General features: G+C 43.9%; 1 protein-coding gene across 2 annotated transcripts in view; it reads right to left on the reverse strand.

Moving 5' to 3' along the window:
* The window catches only part of SLC23A2 (solute carrier family 23 member 2), a 76,983-nt gene extending 66,407 nt beyond the window's left edge, over positions 1-10,576 (reverse strand). The window contains exon 1 of one of the 2 annotated variants that reach the window (XM_077306796.1): positions 10,417-10,576. The gene's annotated coding sequence lies outside the window, so the exon portion shown is untranslated. Of the gene's footprint in view, positions 1-228; positions 274-10,416 lie in introns of those variants that run through there. The other variant, XM_077306797.1, reaches the window with a different exon arrangement.
* Positions 10,577-20,687: the final 10,111 nt, after the last annotated feature.

A 20,687-nucleotide genomic window follows, 5' to 3' on the forward strand; every position in this document is an offset into this window, starting at 1 on the left:
ACCTGACAATTCATCTGCTGCATCACATCTTGGATTCATCTAATACATTGTCTTTCCACACTAGATGACTAAATGGCCCAGAAAGGACATAAAAGCAAAGTCTTTCCTGTGGCTGCCCCCCAGATCATCACTGTTTGGCTGTGTAAATCTCAAGGTTTCCCCACAAACCCGCATGGTTAGGAATCCCAAATTGGTAGAGAGGAAGCAAGCTCAATTTTACTCAGCCACCTCAATTCATATGTCACAGCAAACTGGAGTTTGACTGAAGGCTTCAAAACCTGAGAGGAAACAGAACAAAGTTCACAGGTATGGAAGACAAGCAGAAATTATGCCCATTATGAACAAAGGTTCATTGTGACATCTGAATATGGTCACAGAGTAATTTGTGAATATCTATATATAGCTGTCTTCTGAACGACAGGAACCAATGATTCTTTTTAATGACAAAGATTTCTACCCCATGTTCGTAGTAAAATTTACTATTGAGACAATGTATAGCTTTTCAAAAAAAATCTACTCTAGCAATATTATTAAAACCCTAAGTAAAACTGATTTAAAAACCCTTAAAGTCAAAAATGAAATAAGAAGTTGTAATAATCAATGCCTAAGGACACCCTGACCCAGATGGCCCAGGCTAGCTCAATCTTGTCGGATCTCAAAAGCTAAGCAAGGTTGCCTGGTTAATATTTTGATGGGAGACCACTAAGGAATTCCAGGGCTGCTACACAGACGTAGCCAATAGCAAACCATCTCTGTTAGGTCTCTTGCCTTGAAAACTGTACAGGGTCACCATACGTTGGCTGCAACTCAACAGTACTTACACAACACTAGCGGGGCAGGAAAGAAAAAAAACACCACAGGAACAAAAGACCTAGGAAATAAAGATGTTTTTATCAGGAGCTTATAGTCATTTGAACTCTACAGTTTCCCCACACAAAACCTGCTGGACAGAATATTTACAGGACTTATTTAAATTAAAGATGAGCTTCCTCACTAAAATAGGTTCGTCTTTCACTAAATCAGGGCATTGAAAACAGCAATGGAAAATGGTAGCAAGGTTAACTTTTAAATCTACTCTATTATTCCTGACCTTCTTTATATAATAACTAGATAGAAAGCCCATTTTAAAGAGCAATAAAATGGGCGCTAGGAAGGCGACGGTGGCCGTATGGCTTGGTGGCGGGCGGCGGCATACCCGAGGCCGTAGATGGGGCGGCCTGAAACCCTCCCCAATGGGCTGGCGGCCCGGGCAGGCCTCCCCCCAGCGCGGGCCTTACCTGCTGGATGTCAGGGCAGGGAAGAGACATTGTTGGGGCTGATGGTCGTGAGGAGCGAGTTGAGGGGGCCGTAGTTCTTGGCGCAGTTCCAGCGTTGCGGCCAGCAGGTGTGCCGCCGCCAGCCGTTCCCGGCAGAGGGACTGGCGGGGTGGTCATGGCTCCCATTGCGGGCGGGTCAGTCGTAGCTGGCGCGGCAGCGGCCGGCAGCTGCCGGAGCCTGGGCAGGGCCGCGGGGAGGGCGAAGCTGTTGGCGCCACCGCCATAGCTGGGATCGGGGCCCCTGGGGCGGGGGAAAGCGGGGGCGGCTCGGCCGCAGCAGTGTGTGCCGGTGGAGGGGGGTGCGTGAGCATGCGGTAGGCGGCTGTATCGGCAGCGACTGTGGAGAAGCTGCGTGGGGCGGTGGCGAGGCGGGCTGCTTGCGGCTTGAGGCGGTGGTGGGTCCTGTTGGAGACGCGTCCATATCGGAGGCAAGCGGTAAAATGGTGGATATGGGCAGCCAGTCCAGGGCGGGCCAAGTGGCCAATAGGGAGGCACGCTACGCGCACCTCCCAATTGGCCACTTGGCCCTCGAGTGGCACTTGGAGGGGCCCAATCAGGAGCCGCTTTGCGGCTCCTGATTGGACCCCTCCAAGTTTTTATCCTGGACGGGTCCCGCCCTAACTCCTCCCCACCAGCCCTTACTATTTTATTTAGTCCGCGGCGCCATGGGCGCCGCGGGACGTTTAAAGATGCATCCCCGTACTTATCTAACTTAATATTACCTTATTGCAGATTCTGAATTAATAGTGTTATCAGTAGACATGTGCAAGGAAAAAACTTCCCATTTGATTCAGATATATAGCGGACCTGAAAAATATTAATATTTCCTGATACTCTTGAATCCCAGTACCGGTATGTTATTCAGATTCAGTAAATATTTGGGATTCCTAATTTTGAGGGGGGGTCTATCATACCCTATGGGGACTATTAAAGTCAATGGCAAATCTATCCTGGGACATACTCAATGGTCCTGGGGAGGGGGGCAGGGTGCAAGCATCAAATTGTCAGCATAGTTTCTGGAGCTTCTCTTCAAAAGAACCTCCAAGTTTCAAGGGCTCAAATGCTATGGACATCAAAAGAAGGTGCCACCATCCTCCATCGTTTCTAATGGGGGGAAATCGCAAGTCAATACAACCCCAAAAGAATATCCCAGAGAATCTCTGCAGTAGAATGAAATGTGGGGAACCTTTTTGCAAAACCAGCAGCAGAACCAGTGCAATGTGACCAGCAGAACCAATGCCACTGTGACTGTGCTAAACCCCAACAGGACTAAGATCATTTCTAAGAATATCTGAAGTAGAAACTGGGTGGGGGGAGGGGGTATTTATGCATGGCCAGCCATACCAGTACAATGTACTAATGCAAGGACAGCAGAAGCAGTACAACAATACCCAGTAACCCAACACAGTTCTAATGTGGCAAGTACAAACCCAACAGATCTAACCAATGTGACATCAGAGAATCTCAGTAGGGTGTTTTATTGGTGTTGTTGGTGGTTTTAACAAAGCAAGAGCTGTAGAAGTCCAGCAGAACACTCAAAAGTGCAGGGAGGGCAAGCACTTTTTCTAGCCCTCCTGTACCAAGGCCAGACCAATACACAGAAGCCAAGTGACGTTTTGTTTTCTTCCATACACCATTTCCCCAGGGAAGCTTCAAAAAGTAAGAAGAAGGGGGTTGTGTCCAGTAAACAGCAACCATCCTTAAGGCCATCATGGGCTCTCCCTTTCCCACTTCCCACCCCTGCAAAGAAAAATGCTTCATAGCAAATTAGCTTAATTATTCATGGTGCTCCTGTGGATTCTGCTGCTTTCTGTTTGGCACACAGGTTGCACTATCCTACTGTAACCTTTCATCTCCATCAAGAGGAACAATTTTTGTATTGTAATTTCAGCATGTAATTTTGCTTCCAGGTGGCTGGTGAATCAGTGAATAAACCTGAACACATGGCCTTCAACATCACCCTGTGCAACACTCTTACTAGGGTTCTGTAGAGATATTTTGGTGCAGGTGGATTCAGAATGGCAGTGGGGAGATTAGTGGAGCATTTATGTGCCAGTCCAATGAGTTAATGGCCCTGCTATTTCTTTTTTGTCTTATTTTAATTTTGGAAACATTTTATCCCAGCTTTCTAGCACAGACTGAGAGAGGATGCAAATATAAGTATGTGTTCACTTCAGTCACCCTCAGAGTCCAGGACTGGGTAGCCAAACAGTGGCAAGTTGACCTTCATGAGCAATATGAGCTGACTATGTCACCTGAATGGGGGGGGGGGAATTGCTCAATGTGCACGCTCATCAGAGGGCATGAGAGGAGCCTCTGAGTCATGGCAGAGCAGCAAAATCATCTCCTTCAAGGCCCAGTAGCTTGGTAGACTGGTGGCCTGCATGTAAGGCTTCATAAGCTATTCCCTCACCAAGACCTTATGAGCCATTTGGATCATGTGGGAAACCAGAGTATCTCTGTGTTGCTCTTAAAGGGCCCAAGAACTTCAACAGTCTGAGAGATGTTCAACCATTCTTCCTAGGTAAGCTGTCTTCCTGAATTATCCCAATCTCAGAGATCAGGGCAGGCAGCAATCTCTTCTGCTTCACCAAGCACTTGAGCATGGCACAGGTGAAGTTCTACCAAATGCTAACATCAATGATCACATGGTACAACGGCATGCCTGTCACTGTTTGCTTTTTGCACAGAAGATGGATGCCATACTGCAAAAGAAGCGACCTGTGATTTCTAGAGGAAGCATTTCTGGAGATGGCTGAATTCACATATCTCAGCATCCAAACTTGGATTCTCAAAAGAACCAAGACCCAAAGTATCCTTAATCACCAGGTAGAAAAGGTGGGCCACACAGTTAAATGCACTGGAGGCCCAATGTCTGTGCCACTGCCCCCATGTTCATCCCATAATAAGTTACCATTAGGCCCATGGAGAGGTCCCTGGTTATCCATGCCACTGTTTTTCGATGGTGGCTGAATTAATGTCCACTCTGTGCACCCTGTCAAGTACTTCAGTGAGGAGCATAACCTGGACATAGCCACCCGAGCAGGTCCCACCATGCCTAATACTAGTTTCCCCACAAGGGTTACCACCAGTTCACAGACAGCAACAGATACGCATTGTGCACCTGAGCTGAGGTCTAGACGGCAGACATGAAGAACACAGTTCTCCCACAACTGCCAACAACCTTGCAGGTTACAAACCTGCAATGCCATGCCATTTGCAAAATCATTGCAATGGCTAGCTCTAGCCCCCTAAGATACTTTTGCCTTTGGGTTGCACAGATGCCTCTCCCTCTTCACTCCAGTTGCCCTGCAAACCAGTGCAAAGGTGGGAAAGACCTCTAGAAGAGATAGAACTGAAGGTCGATCTGCAGCCTCTTAAACCTCTCCACCAGCAGTCATTTGGTATAGACAAATATAACCCAAAAGCTCCAATTTTTAGGATCAACTGTACTGGTGACCATTCAGAATCTCTAATCTATATTTGGCTTTTAAAATACTTGAAAAAAAACAGGTAAAGTATTTTTCAGGTTTGGGGGGGGGTGGATTGGATAGACTAGAAGTAATCTCCAAGTGACAGAGATCAGTTCCACTTGAGAAAATAGCTGCTTTGGAGTGTGGACACTATGGCATTATACCCTACTAAGGCTTTGCTCCTCCCCTCCCTTCAAAGGCTCCACCCCCAAACGCCCAAGGATTTTCCCAACCCAGAGCAGGCAATCCTGTGAATCAAACATAATGTACATATTACCTCCTAAAACAACATTTCATGTGTGGTTCTTTATTCAAGAATATTAGTCAAAAAGTTTCGGACAGAAAGTTGGCTTCACTTCCAATAGGAATGTCAATATATTTCACTGGTTTGTGTAGTTGTTGGAATGTTACTTACATGGAATTACAATCACAAACATTGATAAATACAGCTTTTCAAACCTGGTCATGCATCTGCTGATGTTGACTCCATTTACATTACAGTTAAAGTGATAAGAGCCTTCATACTCAAAAGTTAGCCATCCCTGGTTTATAGTAAGCATTTTCTTATAATGCAAGCAAGACTGCATTTGTAATACAGGTGAAGGAATGCTGACAAGCACGGCCCTTCCACAGGAGGGTGAGAGAATGCCACAAGCAAAAATATGTTAACTCACCAGTGGCACGTTAAAGATGTACAAGATGTATTTTGGCATAAGCTACATGCATCCCAGATAGCCCAGGCTAGGCCTATCTTGTCAGATCTTGTAAGCTGAGTCAGGTCGCCCTGGTTAGCATTTGGATGGCAGACCTCAGGGGCAGACAGTCAGAGCTCACTTCACCTAACGTATTGAGGTGCCTATCCATTATACTGATTAGATCAGTTTTTACAGTAATTCCACTTTGCCTATCTATCAACAGCTGGAAATGGTCCACACCTACTCTGTGGCTTGATTAAATCTTGTTTTAAAATGGCCCCTCTTCATAACTTTCCTCCCTTCCCTTCCTCCCTTAAAAAATGGGCTTTGAAAGGGGCGGCAGGAAGAAGGGAGTGAGAGAATGGCTGCGGTTCCCTTTGGGCCGCAAAGTGGGCTAAAGGGAGTGGAAAGTGACCCCCCCACCGGCGGTGACAGGGCTTTGCGGCCCGCAGGGAGGCTGCAAACTCCCCACCCCCCACCCTGGCTCCCTCCCAGCAGGAGTGTACCTGCAGGCCGCAAAGCCCTGTCGCTGCCTCTCTCCTTGTGGGAGACAATGGAGGCTGCAGCCACAAGGCTTCTAGCAGGCAAGGAGGAAGGGTGGGAACTGAAGGGGGAGGGCCAATCAGGGTGGACCTGGATGGACAGGGCCCCGGACAGTCTCATCCCAGGAGGTTGCTTCCCAAATATATAAGGGAGCAAAATAGTGTTAAGGATGTGCACAAGAGTCACCAACCTTTTCTTTAATCTATGAATAGCCCTAACCTGGTTAGTCCAGGCTAGCCTGATCTTATCTGATCTCAGAAGTTCAGCAGGGTTGACCCTGGCTAGTATTTGGATGGGAGACCTCCACGAAATACCAGGGTCATAATGCAGAGGCAGGCAATGACAGACCACCTTGGAATGTCCCTTGCCTTGAAACTCTACAGGGTCTCCATAAGACAGCTGTGACTTGGGGGGGGAGGGGGGGAAATGGAATTGAAATAATTAAAATTATCCCAAACTACTTTCCTCTCTCCCTGGCCTGTTACTAACCTTTGTTCTGTTATAGATACAGACTACTGACTTAGAAGAACGCCAATAAAGCTATTAGCTAAGCACCAAAGAGAAAAATCCTATGAACTAAAAGTTTTTTAAAAGATTACAGCAGATTGTTTCATGGATATTCAAAGGGATACACAAGCTACCCTACAGCAGCAGAAGCTTATACAAGTTACCTGAAAAATACCCCTGCTTCAGTGTATCTGATGAAATGAACTCTGATACACAAAAGCTTATAGCGGAATAAATTCTCTTCAGCTTTAGTTTACTACTACAGGCTAATTTGGCTACCCATCTGGCATTATCAATAGTATTACCATAGTCAATTGTTCAGCCACTGTCTTCATATATCACTTGATCTGGTGTCATTTGATCATGTATATGAGAATTTAAAAAGGTAAAGGTATCCCCTGTGCAAGCACCGGGTCATGTCTGACCCTTGGGGTGACGCCCTCTAGCGTTTTCATGGCAGACTCAATACGGGGTGGTTTGCCCCAGTCATTAACGTTTATCCCCCAGCAAGCTGGGTACTCATTTTACCGACCTTGGAAAGATGGAAGGCTGAGTCAACCTTGAGCCGGCTGCTGGGATCGAACTCCCAACCTCATGGGCAGAGCTTTCAGACTGCATGACTGCTGCCTTACCACTCTACGCCACAAGAGGCCCTTTTATGAGACTTTACATTGCCTAATTTTAAAAGCAAAGCCATGGTTTCTTAAACAACTGATGCAAGGCAACAACTGAGCTTCTGCGATTAAAGGGGAGCAGCTTATCTGCTTGAGAGAGAAGGTGAAGCTTCCAGACATGATTACCTGGTAACAACTGAACCTATTCCAAGATTTAAGGAAAACGATACAACAGGATAGTAATAGACGGAGGGCAACCAACTGAGGAAAGAGTGCTATATTTCTACCATTTTGCATTATGCTCTCAAATACTGCCACTGTCTCCCTGCCATTATCCTCTGTTTACATAAATAAATCCAAAATTGTGAAACTTCTGTCTTTGAAAAAATTCAACCTGATACTAGCAAATAAGTAAAAACGAATCGCCCAAACAAATCCATGCACTATCTGCTTTTGTCCTCCAGCTTTGTCTCATGGAAGGCCTCTTTGTTAACCAAATGGAAACCCTTGATTCTTGTCCTTGGAATATCTTTTGTTTTGTTTCAAAGACTAAGCTTCCAATAAGTAAATGGTCCTTTGCATACTTGGTGATATTGGAAAGCACCCTGAGGGAATCTGATCTTTTTCTGTGCATTTCAGTATACAAGTCATAGATTATGATTCCTCTAATAGCCTACTACTGCTGCAGAGTGGGTAGAGTAGACATTGAAGGCACTACTGTATATAAACAAGTCACCAGGATTTCAGGGTAGTGTAGCATTCTACCTATCAATTCCTAAGCTACCCATCATATATTTCCAGTCAGTACTGAGCTAACAAATGAAGTCATCACTTTGGAAGCAGAACAAGATTTGGAGAAATTTTGTGTTTTGTTTTGCTAATCTGTTGTATTGTTTTACAGATTGTGTAAGCCTTCTCAAAGGCCAAGCATGGTCAGACAGGAGAAGACAAATATTTAGCTGAATAAAGGCTATGCAGCTGTTTGAACCACCACCTCCGAACATGCAAATCTGTTTGTACTAAACTTCTGGTTTTCTTCACAATGTTCCTAGCCCTTGGGAGTCCCCCTGAACTTGCAGTTTTAAGGGAGGGATCAAAGCAATAACTGCATAAGATCCAAATACCCCTGGCAGGCAATACAATTGGGTCTTACAGAGGGAATCAATTATTCATCATTCAAGGCAAATCTGTGCCTAGGAGACTCAGTTTCCAGACCCTTTCTTTTCTAGACAGGGCTGCACGGTCAATGAAAAAGTGACACACTTGTGCGAGAACTGCACAAATAACTTTGAAAATTGAATGTGGTAATTAGTCCTGCATTAACAGACATAAATGATTGCACACACAGAACACCAACATTGATTTTTTTTAAGTGTTAAATCTCCAGGGTCTGATCTACCTTGGTTCAATTTGAAAATGTTGCTTTATCCAAGAATCTTCCACAGAGTCTAATTATAACCTCTACAGTACACTAACTACTTGCCTCAGAAATTATGTACTTCTGTCCATGAAAAAAACAAGACTTAGGAACAGATCAAGGTTGTGTGAAGCGCTTATCTTTGGAGACCAGAGGGATTACAATGTCAGTTTCAAAATAAAGGAATAAAAGGCAAACAAATGTGTGCACTCATTATTCAAAAGCAAGGATATTAATAAAATAACACCGCTAGGCATCAGCTTTAACAGAATACATCTGATCTACAAGTTGGCTACATTATCTTCATGCTCCTGTCAGAAAGAGATCTTACACCGTTAATTCCTAGCCCTCAAAATGAAAATTAAAAAAATATTAATTGAATCAAGTTTTCAATGTTTTGGAAGGAGAACACTGTTTTTAATCCACACCTATCACAAATCAGGTTTCATCATGTCACCCGAAAGGAATCAGAAAAGGAAAGCAGCCTAGCTCTTCATACATTAGCCTACATTTACAAGACTCACACACCCATTTTGTTCCAAAGAAAAGCAGAGATGCAAGTGAGTGAGAGAAGTTACATCCATCAATGTTTTAAAAATGGATCTCAATCGTAATTCAACTGAAGGTTCTCATTGGGACTAACTCATTTCAATCCCTTTATCCTTTCTAACAGATAATTTGAAAGCAGCATCCCCACAGTAATTAGCTAGATGCTTGCTCTTATATCACACAGAGAAAGGCTACGATGCTATTATTAAACCTACGAACGACAAAGGAGCAAAATGAGCCTAATATCTGATGGAAAACTAAAAATCAATGCTGTATGCATATAAATATTTGCCAGGAAAGGGAAGAGAGAAGAGGCAAAAGCAAGCAACCTACCAGAGGACAAAAGGTTTTGGGGTTAGATTCTGTTGGTAGTTAACATTGTGGGTTAATATAAAATAAAACAGAAATGCTCCAGTGACCCTCAGCAGAGGAGGCAGGTTGGTAAAAGTAGAAAACGAGAATTATAATCAGTAGGGGAGGTGGCAAAAGGAACTAGACACTGCTTTTTTTTTGGGGGGGGGGGTGATGGGGCAGTAAGTAGTGCCAGAAAAAAATATATAATTTGGCATAAGTCGCTCTGGCGTTTTCAAAACCTGCTGACAGAAGGAGGGATGCCATGACACCCGTGGTTTGGAGGAGAGATGGGATAATAAGCGTCCGTAGCCAGCCTGTGAACAGCAATTTCAATAGGGGTGGGACAGCTCTGCAATGCCATATCCATGCATGAAGTTTAGCAGCACACCAACAGATGTGGGGGAGGGCTTCTTTTTTCCCTTACGGAAGCTTTTATCCCCCACAAGATTCATACTACTGACCCAGGTGAGGACCAAGCGATGCACATTCAGATGGGGGTGAGGAAGTGGATATTTCCCAGGATAATAACAGGAGAGGAAACAGAAAGAACCAGCGGAAGAAAGGAATGTGCAAATATACGGGGCAGATATACAATTGCGCGCGGGGGAGGGGGGGAATCAGCATTAAGGTCGGGGGGCAATATTCTAAGACAAAGCAAGGCTTAGAAGGATGGAGACAAAAAAAGGAACGAACTGTGAGCGACGGGGGGCAGGAAGGGACCTTGATCCAGAAAACGACGCGAAGGTCTCTCAATAGCCCAGGTCCTGCAGGCCAGGGTGATGCTCGGGGGCAGGGAAGGGACGCGGAGCGGCGGAAGACCGGACCTGGGGAGGTCTCCCCTCTTTCTGCAGGTGAGCGGGGGGCGCTCCTAAGAGCGGAGGGGCGGGGAGTCTCCGCCACTTGCCCTTCTCCGCCCGCAGCGCCCTTTCCTTGCCCGGCGTCTCTCACCTGCCATGGCTGGAAGCGGCTGGAAATGGCGGCGGAGGGAGGCCTGTCGTCGGGCTGGCGCTGCGCTCCTTCAAACGGCGGCGGCGGCGACCGGGGCGGCGCGAGCGGGAGCGCGAGCGAGCGCAGCTGAGCGGTTCTGGCGGCCGCGGCGTGGAGGGCAGACGGTGGTGATGCTGAGGGGGAGGAGGGAGGCCGGCCAAGCACCGCCCCTCGCAAGATGGCGCCCGCCGCGGGTCCTCAGGCGGCGGGGGGAGCGCTCGGCCGGGCTCCGCTTTGTGATGGTGACCTGCGGCGGCGCGTTTGGCCCGTCGCGAGGTTCTCTCGCCGCGTTTCCTCTCTTCCCTCAGGCGGCCGCCGCTGGCGCTCCAGCAGGGAAAGGCGACGCCGGCCTCAGGCTCGAACTTGCGCGCCTGAGGGTGGGGTTTTTCTTGTCTTAATCGCGGCTAGTTGGGGGAATTCCCAGGTCAGCCGAGGCGACGGCAGCTTAAAATTTGCCTCCGTCGAGGCTTAAAGAGTCGAGGCCTGTTATTTTTCCCTGGAAAGATGCCGGAGTGATCGTGGACAGCCCGAAATTCAGCAGCCGCGGAAGCAAGCACACGAGCCCACTGAGAAGCAGAGGCCGCTTGCATGTCTGCTTGCTAGAAGGCGAGGGGGAGCCGAAGGGGCGGAAAATGCGACTTCTTGTGAGACGAACTAGAGTTTCGCCCCTTGCTAAATAGAGTGCGGAGTCTCGGGAAGTCGCGTCGTCCGAGCTTTTTGGTCCGTCGAATCTCGTGGTAGCACATCTGCCGTAGCCATCCTCCCAGAAAAGAGGCCAGTAGCTGTGACAGCTCAGAAGCAATGTTCAAGGTTGGGCTCGAAATGTTAACAGATCCAACATGCATGCTGTGGTAAGGCATGGCTCGTGTGGAGAAACACCTGTCAAAATTCTTCCCTCAAGTCTGCAAGCTTCACCTGGCCCAGAATTCCTACACAACCTTTAGGTCTCCCAGCCTAGGTTGCATTTGTTCAAGACGCAGGTACTGCACAAATAATATTAAGCCCGTCCCCCTTTAAAAAAGAAGCCTTGCAATGAAGAAAAAATAGGCAGCGGGATCCCACAAGGATAATTCTCGGGACTGTTGTTATTTAATTTGTTCATGAATGATCTGGGGGTGAGCAACATTCTTCAGGACGGTGAAAACCATGGCCAACTATGAAGAGCTCAGGAAGATTTTTCAGATCGGGTGAGTGGGCTAATTGAGTGGTAAACTGATGTATGTTGGAATAAGACATTTCAGTGTCAAGGGGGTCTGAACATGCTGAGACCACAGGAAAGAAACCTTGGGGTCACACAATGGATAATTCAATGAAAGTATCAGCCCAATGTACCCCAGCAATGAAAAAGACAAACTCTACATTTGGGATTATTAGGAAAAGGATTGAAAATAAAGTTGCCACTATTATAATGCTCATTATAGATCTATAGTGTTACCTCATTTGGAATGAGGTTCTGATCACCATATCTCAAAAAGAACATTGCAACGTTAATATAATATAATATAAATAAATAAATAAAGGCGGTAACAAAATAATTAGAGGGTTAGAGCACCTTTCCTATGGGAAGTGTGGGGGGTTTGATTTAGATAAGAGACAACTAAGGGGAATAGGATACAGATTTATAAAATAATGCATGAGGTAGACAACAGACATATAGAACTTTTTTCTTCAAAATACTAGAACTCAAAATCATCCAAAGAACTCAAAATCATCCAAAGAAGCAGATCGACTGTAAATTCAAGACAGACCATTCTTTATACAACAAGCAAAATGTGGAAATCACTGCCAGAGGAATGGAGCAATGGCCACCAGCACTGACAACTTTAAAGGGGGCTAGCACAGATTCATGGAGTTTAACCATGGTGACCAAAGGAAAACTCCACATTCAGAGTCAGTAAATCTCTAAATACTGGTGCCAGAAGGCAACATCAAGGGAAGGCCTGTTCTTGGATCTCCTCCAGAGGAACTGGTTGCCCACTGTGTGAGATAGGATGCTGGACTAGGTGAACCTCTAGCTTGATCCAGCGGTGTTCTCCTTATGTTCCTATGACCATTTCTGAGCATTCCATATGATTATAGAATATAGTATTGCACACTAAGCAAGTGAGAAATTGTCCTTTTTAGGGCAATTCAGTCCCAAATACTCGAAAGTATACTTTCAAGTTGCACAAGAGAATGAAAAGTCCAAGATAACCTCTGATTTGGCCCTTCCCAGTTTAGCAGTACTCTCAAAGAATCCAGTTCAGTACTGATCATTTCCTCTAGGCCACACTTGAGGCGTTGTTTTCCAAGGTATATTTGACTTACTATATGGCTGACCAGCCAAACAGGTTTGGAGAATTCCATGTCTGAGTGCCCTTTAGCAAATGTCTTAATCTGTATGTTGTATCTCCTGATTAAGCCAGAACCTACCCCATTGTTGCTGTTGAGCTAGGAGGTGAGGCAGCCGTGATATCTCACACTCATGAGCTGCATGCCATCATCTTGCAACAACACACCCAAAGCCCTCTTTTTTACACAAGGTAGAAGTGGCAGAAAATGGGTTGGAGAAGCTAGGGCTGCCTTCTTTTCCAATTCAGCCAGAGTAAAGGTAAAAGTGAACATGTCAGTTATCTGAAAGGTTGGGGTTCACAATGGAAGATGTGGTTCATATTCTTCATAGCCATTTGAGCTATGAGGGTTGCAGTCCTAAATATACTAGCTTTGAATTAACTCCATCCAGTGGGACTTACTTACAAGTAAATAACCGTAGGATTGGAGCACTCCGTAACAGGGGCGTCCTAAAAGAGTTACACCCTTCTAAAGCTATTGAGTTCATTGACTTCAGCTCTTTCACTGAATCTGCCCTTTGATGTTCTCTTATCTGTGTTTACTAGATACTAAATCAGAGGCAGATTCATCACTGAGGAAGAGTACACATAATATAATCTGAAGCATAGTTCAAGTGTTCTTTCCCATGCAAGTGGTATAGATATGGCACTTCATAACAGCCTTTTGTGTTGGCTGCTCATTAAGCACCACAGTTCAAACAATGCTAATTTTCATACTTCGATATGGTCTCTACAAAGGAGTTGTGATATTTGAAATGGCCTTCAGGAAACAAAATAAGAAATGCTCTCTAGGCCAGTGACACTCGTTTCAGTCCACAATGTTATTTGATTCTAACATTCAGTTGATCTTTCAGCCATTGCTAAAGGCTTGCTGTTGGCAGAGAATAAAAATCTTCACAACAGACAGAGAGAGAGAAGATAGCAAAAAGAGATGGACAGATCTGGTCAGCTTGAGAGCCAGATGTGACCAGAGGCCATAGCTATCTGGATATCCTCCTCCCAGAAAAGGAAGAGAATCTCTCTAGTTGGATAACACACAAAGTATACACAAAAGGACCTTTATGTGATGTCATATGAGGAACAATCTTATTCTCGAGTGTGATCAACTGTTGTGCAGTACAGTTAATTGCAGGCGCTAAGGCTGCTTAACAGTACATAGAATAATATCTGCAAGGCCTATAATTAGGGATTCACTTCTTACAAACAATTGAGTTGCTGGGTATCCAGAGGTTGGGAGTCCGGACCATGGACGATGAGGTCATCAGAAGCAGTATGTTCCTCATCTCTGTTGAACAGGAGATATGGGGCAAGTGACATCTGCAGGGGGAACACTATTTTATAAATCAAAACAAAGAATAATCCACACTGCATATATTTGTGCAGACATCATCAAAGGAGTATCTGCATTGCATATTGCTCCAAATATTGCAGGGTTAAAATGCAAATAGCAGATTCTAACTCATCTGCACTGCCAGTATTCAGTTGGGATTGCATACTGACAGAACAAAAGCAATTTCTTCTGGACTGAAGACTGATTTGATTACTAGGTGGGAAAATTGGCAGTCAAAAAAAATAAAAATACTGCTTACCATTTCTACAACATTATAAGAATCTTTCCACGCACTCTGAGCTTGATCATCACATATTAGACGGCTCAAATCAAATTCATTTAAACTTCCCTGTTATTGCCTGATTTTATAATGCTTGTTCTCTTTGTGTGTGTGTGCCTCAACAGAGGACTGCATTAGCGTGTGTCTGTTCTAAGGAAAAGAATGTTAATTTTCATTAGCAAGAACACCCTAAATATTTCAAGTATCATTTCAAAATCTTACCATCGGTTAGTATCCCATCAAACACCATCAGCTAAAACCGGAAATGCAGGTCTATTTTTGACCCACATTATTAACCAAAACATCAGAATAATCTGTTACTTTTTAATTCAGTTAATTCATTTGAGTGGGGGTAATAAGGTAGTGTGTATGGTTATGTTGTCTTTTATAGCATTATTTATTATTATAGTAAAAATTTTATACCTTAACAAGTACAGTAGAAAAATGTAAAAATACACTCCAATGTTTCAGGTTTTATGTTTTATTTTGGTTATTATTTAGTTGTCAAAGTTATCCTGTTTTTTAAGCTTTTAAAAAATGGTTTAGTTTTACCATATGGAGGAAGAGGTAGACCATATTGCTCAGGATAAATTAGAATGCAGCTGGATTTATAGATAGATAGAAACAGATGTTTCTCTTCTCAGTAGATATAAGCAAAGAAATTGAATAGATAAATGACCATAATGATAGGTTTGTTTTGGAGACTGTAATGTTTCTATACTTGATTAATTTTTGGAAACTGTTACCTTTGGCCACACTTATTGGGATAAGCAATAATGGGCTCAAATTTATTCCTTATTCTCCATGCACTCACTTGGAAGTAAGTATCATTAATTTAAGTGAAAGTTATTCAAGCAAATCTGCTGAGGACTGCATAACTTGGGAGGAGTTTTATTAAACGGATGCAAAACCACATCAGTTCTTCTGTATAAAAACACATTGTCATGTATTAAAATATTTATATTCCACATCTTCATTTAAGGCAGCGAACAAACAAATCAAAACAGCAACTCCACAGAATCAAATGGTAGATCTGGAATAAAAAGCCATGAAAACAGCTTAACAAAAACAACAGGGACTAACCTCAGCCAGGGCTTGTGGCAAAATAATTAATCAAAACCGTCATCTTCTAATTCAAGCCACTTTCTGTTGGTAGGATGGCATTAATTGTGATACAACTGCACTTTCCAATAATTACACTAGGATGTTTTATACCAGTCATGCACATCTACAGTTTTTAAAGAAAGAAATCTGTGGTGTATGGACGAGAACAATTCACCAGACTCTAAACTCTTTGGGGAATGGGCAGGATAAAAATCCAGAACCAAATTAACTGTAGTGAGATGAGAGAGCATTCTGAAAATCCTAAAAATTATAATAAACATATATGTAGGTATTTTTTAAAAATCGTACAATGAAAGGAATCAGAATTTTTATGGCCTGTACAATAAAAAGGGGGAAAATGTAGTAATAGATCCATTGTTTGTGCAAAGAATCCTTTCACCAAAGTTTTCACTGGTATGCCCATAGTGTTTAGTCCTGGATGGGCTGGTGGTGGTAATCTCCATGCAGTGCATCTATCAAGATGGGTGAACTGTGTTCTCATATGAGGACTCTTGCATTGCAGTTGGTGTGCTATGATTAGCCGCCGAGTTAGTTGGAATCCTGTTCTCCAGGGGTGATGATGAGGAGCAGAAACACAGAGGAGAAAGTGGAAGACAGTTACCTGGAACTATCCATTCACTGGAAAGGGACACCTCAACTTCTGCAGGCATAATTTTGTCCTGATGAAGCAAAACTGACTAATCTAGCAAAATGCTTTGAAGAAGCTTTGTCTCCCCTGCACCAAGTCTCCAGATCTGTCCGTTTGCCCTTCTTACATAGGCCATTCTGTTAGGGTCAACTACACCAGCAGGTCACTGTGGTTTGCAGTGTTCCCCTCTGCAGGGTTATTCATGTCTAAGCTTAATTAGACTACAGCAACATTTTACAGAATTCTACTAGTAGTATTCATACCCATGTCAATCTAGCCTAGCTCATGGTTAATTTGACATCCTGAAAAGAACATTTTGTGTCTAAAGGTCTCCTAGTAGTTAGGTAGCAATCAAGAGATAGCCAAATGTGTTATCTCCAGTCTACGGGTAGATAAGTGGAGACGGAGAGAGTGTGGCAGTTGCCAAATAGGAGACAATGAGATTAGGCAGGAGATGCCCTGCTTATTTCCCTCAAGACAAACACCCTTATAGTAGCTTTTTGACATGGGGAAAAGGCCACTGTGAAAAGCACTTTCTGCTGCAAGTAGAAGCTTCAGGTTGACAAAGTCAGCTTGGATTTAAAAAACAACACCCTGAGTCACCGTGACACTTCCGTCAGAAGCTGGCCTTTATGATGACGCTGCCTTAACCTTATGGACCAGGCAATGCAGGAAAAAGAATTCAATAAAGCAAGCAGCAATAAAATTTGCACAGTTAATTGATTCAAGACTCATGGGTTAAATGACAGGAAGCAGAGAGCAGGGATAAATGGACAGTTCTCAGAACAGAAGTCAACTTTGGGGTCTGCCAGGGATCTACATTAGGACCAGTGATATTTAATTTGTTTATAAATTATCTGGAGCCTGCAGAGAACAAGGGAGTCAAGACTGTGGATGACACCAGTTACTTTGGATGGTGAAAAGCAAAATGGATTGTGCATAGCTTCAAATCAATCTCTTCCGATTAGGTGTAAAAGGTAAAGGTAAAGGTACCCCCTGTGCAAGCACCGAGTCATGTCTGACCCTTGGGGTGACGCCCTCCAGCGTTTTCATGGCAGACTCAATACGGGGTGGTTTGCCAGTGCCTTCCCCAGTCATTACCATTTACTCCCCAGCAAGCTGGTACTCATTTTACCGACCTCGGAAGGATGGAAGGCTGAGTCAACCTTGAGCCGGCTGCTGGGATTGAACTCCCAACCTCATGGGCAAAGCTTTCAGGCGGCTGCCTTACCACTCTGCGCCACAAGAGGCTCTTCCGATTAGGTGAGTGGGGGATAAATGATGATGTCTGAGCAGGCATTGACTAACCAGGAGCAAGATCTCGTGGAGAGGATCATCCATGGAATGTTGATTCAGTGAGAAAAGTCAACCTTATCCTACATTTTATGACAATAGAGACTGTATTATATTGCTTTTGTAAACCGGCGCCACCTGATGAGATCGGGTCCCCCTCTTCTGCAGTCCTTTCAGGCTATCTCTGGTCTCCTCCTTGGGTAATGTCGCCGTATTGGGTTGGTTGATGTGTTTATGTATTAGCATGGTTTTCATGTATTAGGGTTTTTTAGCGGGGGGGGGTTATATGCTGTTACCCGCCACGAGCCTTAGGGGAATGGTGGGATATAAATCCAAATTAATAATAATAATAATAATAATAAATGACATTTAAAATACTATTCTGGTCACTAGAAAAGGTGCAGGAAAGAAAAGTGGAGCCAAAACAATCAAGGAATTGGTATACCTTCCCTATGACAAAAGGTTAAGGAAATTGTGGCTTTTCAGTTTTTTAAAAAAGATGACAAGTGGTGGACATAACAGATGTTTATAATATTTTATTTAGACTAAAGCCATACAAAGGCTGTAAAATACACAAATCACACAATATTACAATGAAATGAAACAGCATAAAATAAATGTTACTGCTGAAAATCTACACATCTCTGAGCCTCACTTATGATATGGCACCTTCAGGGCTGAAGCTATAAAGGCCCTGATTCTTGTGGCCATTTCTTGCATTATATAGGTGGTAGATAGCAACTAAAGCAGCACCTGTTTTGACTAGCAGCAAGGCTGGTATAGAACAAGATAGTTTCTCAGGGCTGTGGGTCCCACACCAAGTAGAGAATTAAAGACCAAAGACAGCACTATTTGAGCCCAGAAGAAAACAGGCAGCCAGAGGAGGTTATGAAACAAAGGCTTGGTGTCCCCTAATTGACATTGTGCACTAACTAAAGATTTCAAGGCATCTTAAACCACCTTGTAAACTTGCCATGAGCCACTAGTCCAGGAGTGGTGGTAAACAAATCAAATCAAATCAAAAAAATCAATCAATAAATGAAGACTACTCCATGGTAAATGCACTGCAATAATGCAGCCTGAAAGTTTAAAAAAAACAGGGAAATTTAAACCAAAATAACAAACACTTTATCTTCTATATCACTGCAGGTATGGCTATTTCAGTGTAAACTACCAGATCCTTTATCTGGACCCAGTACACACTTGTAACTATGGCCAAACAAATCCTAGCCATATGATATCATGTTTCATGGATGAAACATGTCTAGTATATTTCAGAAATAACATGTGGAAGGAGGGGATTTCTTAAGGGCACCGAGGAACCCAAGCTATTTTGGGTTTTATAGGCCAAGACCAGCTCCTTAAACTAAGCTTTAAAAGCTAAAGGAATCCAGAAGAACCTCTGGCCCACTGGAGTCAAGTGCTTGAGGACCTTCCTTTGCCATGTTCAGTGACACTTCGGCAACTGCCAACAAATCCTCAAGGGCCAACTATGTTTTATTTATTTAAATCCTATCAATCCAGTTCTTCTAGTCCAGACAATTCACAGGATTAGCAAATCAGCACTAAAAATAATTGCAGGAAGGTAGCTTTGTCCGTTGGTTACAACCAAAATAAACAAACTAGAACCAGTATCAACTGCACACACCAACCCATGAATAAAATTCAAAGTACATCCAACACAAACATTGTTTTTTCTGGGGGGGTGGAAATTCTACAGCTGTAAACCTTGCCACTAACCTTCCCACTATTATTACTGTGGGCAGCTAGTTGGCCATTGCTGCAAACTGAGTGCTAAATGCACCCTTGGTCTGGATCCGACATAACTTATGATGTATATCTGGGTCCTTTAAATGAGACCATAACTGGGCAAGAAGGCATTCCCACCTGGCTGAGAGAACATTTTAATAGCCCAAGATGTAATGTGGGTTTCAGTTCTCTAGGAAAGGCCCTCAAGATCTTCCTACCTGTATAGTACATTTTGTTCCCACCCCGCTCCAAGGAATTCAGGATGGCATATGTTGTTCTCCCCCATTTTATCCTCACAACACCCATGTGAGGCAGGGTTAAACAGAGAGGTTAGGTCTGGTAGCATTGCCAGCTCTGTGTTGGGAAATGGTAATAATGGGAGATCTCCAGGTGCTGGGGGGATGTTGGCAACCCTAGTGACTGGGCCAAGTTTACCAAGGGAGCTTGACAGATATGAATTCAGCTCTTCCAGGCCTTGCCTGCCGCTAGCCACGATACAATAGCAGTTAAATAGAACCTCTAGAAGGACATGAAAGAAAAGGAAATTCATTTTAATGGTTTCTTTAAATGAGACAAAGAGGAAGCAGCCAAATGTCTAAGTGCCAGCTTGTGGTGGTTAAGAGTAGTGGTTTCTAATCTGGAGAGCTGAATTCTTGGTTCCTCCTTATGCAGCCAGCTGGGTGACTTTGGGCTAGACAAAGTCCTATTAGATCTGTTTTTGTCAGAGCTCTCTCAGCCCCGCCTATCTCACAGGGTGTCTGTTGTGGGGTAAACTGCTTTGAGACTTCTGGTAGTGAAAAGCGGAGTATAAAAACCAACCCTCCATTCTTTTAAAGGTAAAGAGTTCATTCCCAAGGAGACCAGAAATAGCACAAGGGACTGGAAGATTGATAAGATTAATATTTTATTTAATGAGATGAGACAGAAAGCAACAAAGTGAAGCAGGAAGGGGAAAGAATATGAAGAAACACCAAGAACAGCAGAAAATTTTAATTTCAAGGACCAGAACTCATATACCTGCAAATAGGGTTCTCTATCTCTGACATAAGGAAAAGTGAAGGAGGGAGGTTAATAGCCACTTGAGGGTAAACTCCCTTATTTTATCATTTGGTATGTCCCCTGGAGTTATTTCCCCCAAGTTTCCCTTATTCTCATTCTGGGAGAGGAAAAAGCCAAATGCAGCTTTTCTAGAGTGTGATAAATCATGGCCAGTTCCATGTAGTTCAAACAAAGCAATTGAGAGACTGGCTGGCTGCCTTTTGATGGAAAAGGTTTCTCAGCCGAGCTGACTTAAAAGTAACACAGCCTGATGTGGCATGGTCTGCCAAAGCCAATAAAGCAATACAACAGAACTGTCACCTCTTATGTCTTATGGAGGAGTCCATCAGGTGCTGAGAGTCAACAGTGCCAAAAACTTTACAAGCAAGCAAGAGAGGCAACCAGAGCTTCTTGAACTCTGAAGTCCACCCCTTCTAATTTGGATTGTATTTTCCAATC

Source organism: Paroedura picta, chromosome 12, assembly GCF_049243985.1.
Source record: "Paroedura picta isolate Pp20150507F chromosome 12, Ppicta_v3.0, whole genome shotgun sequence".
Taxonomy (NCBI): domain Eukaryota; kingdom Metazoa; phylum Chordata; class Lepidosauria; order Squamata; family Gekkonidae; genus Paroedura; species Paroedura picta.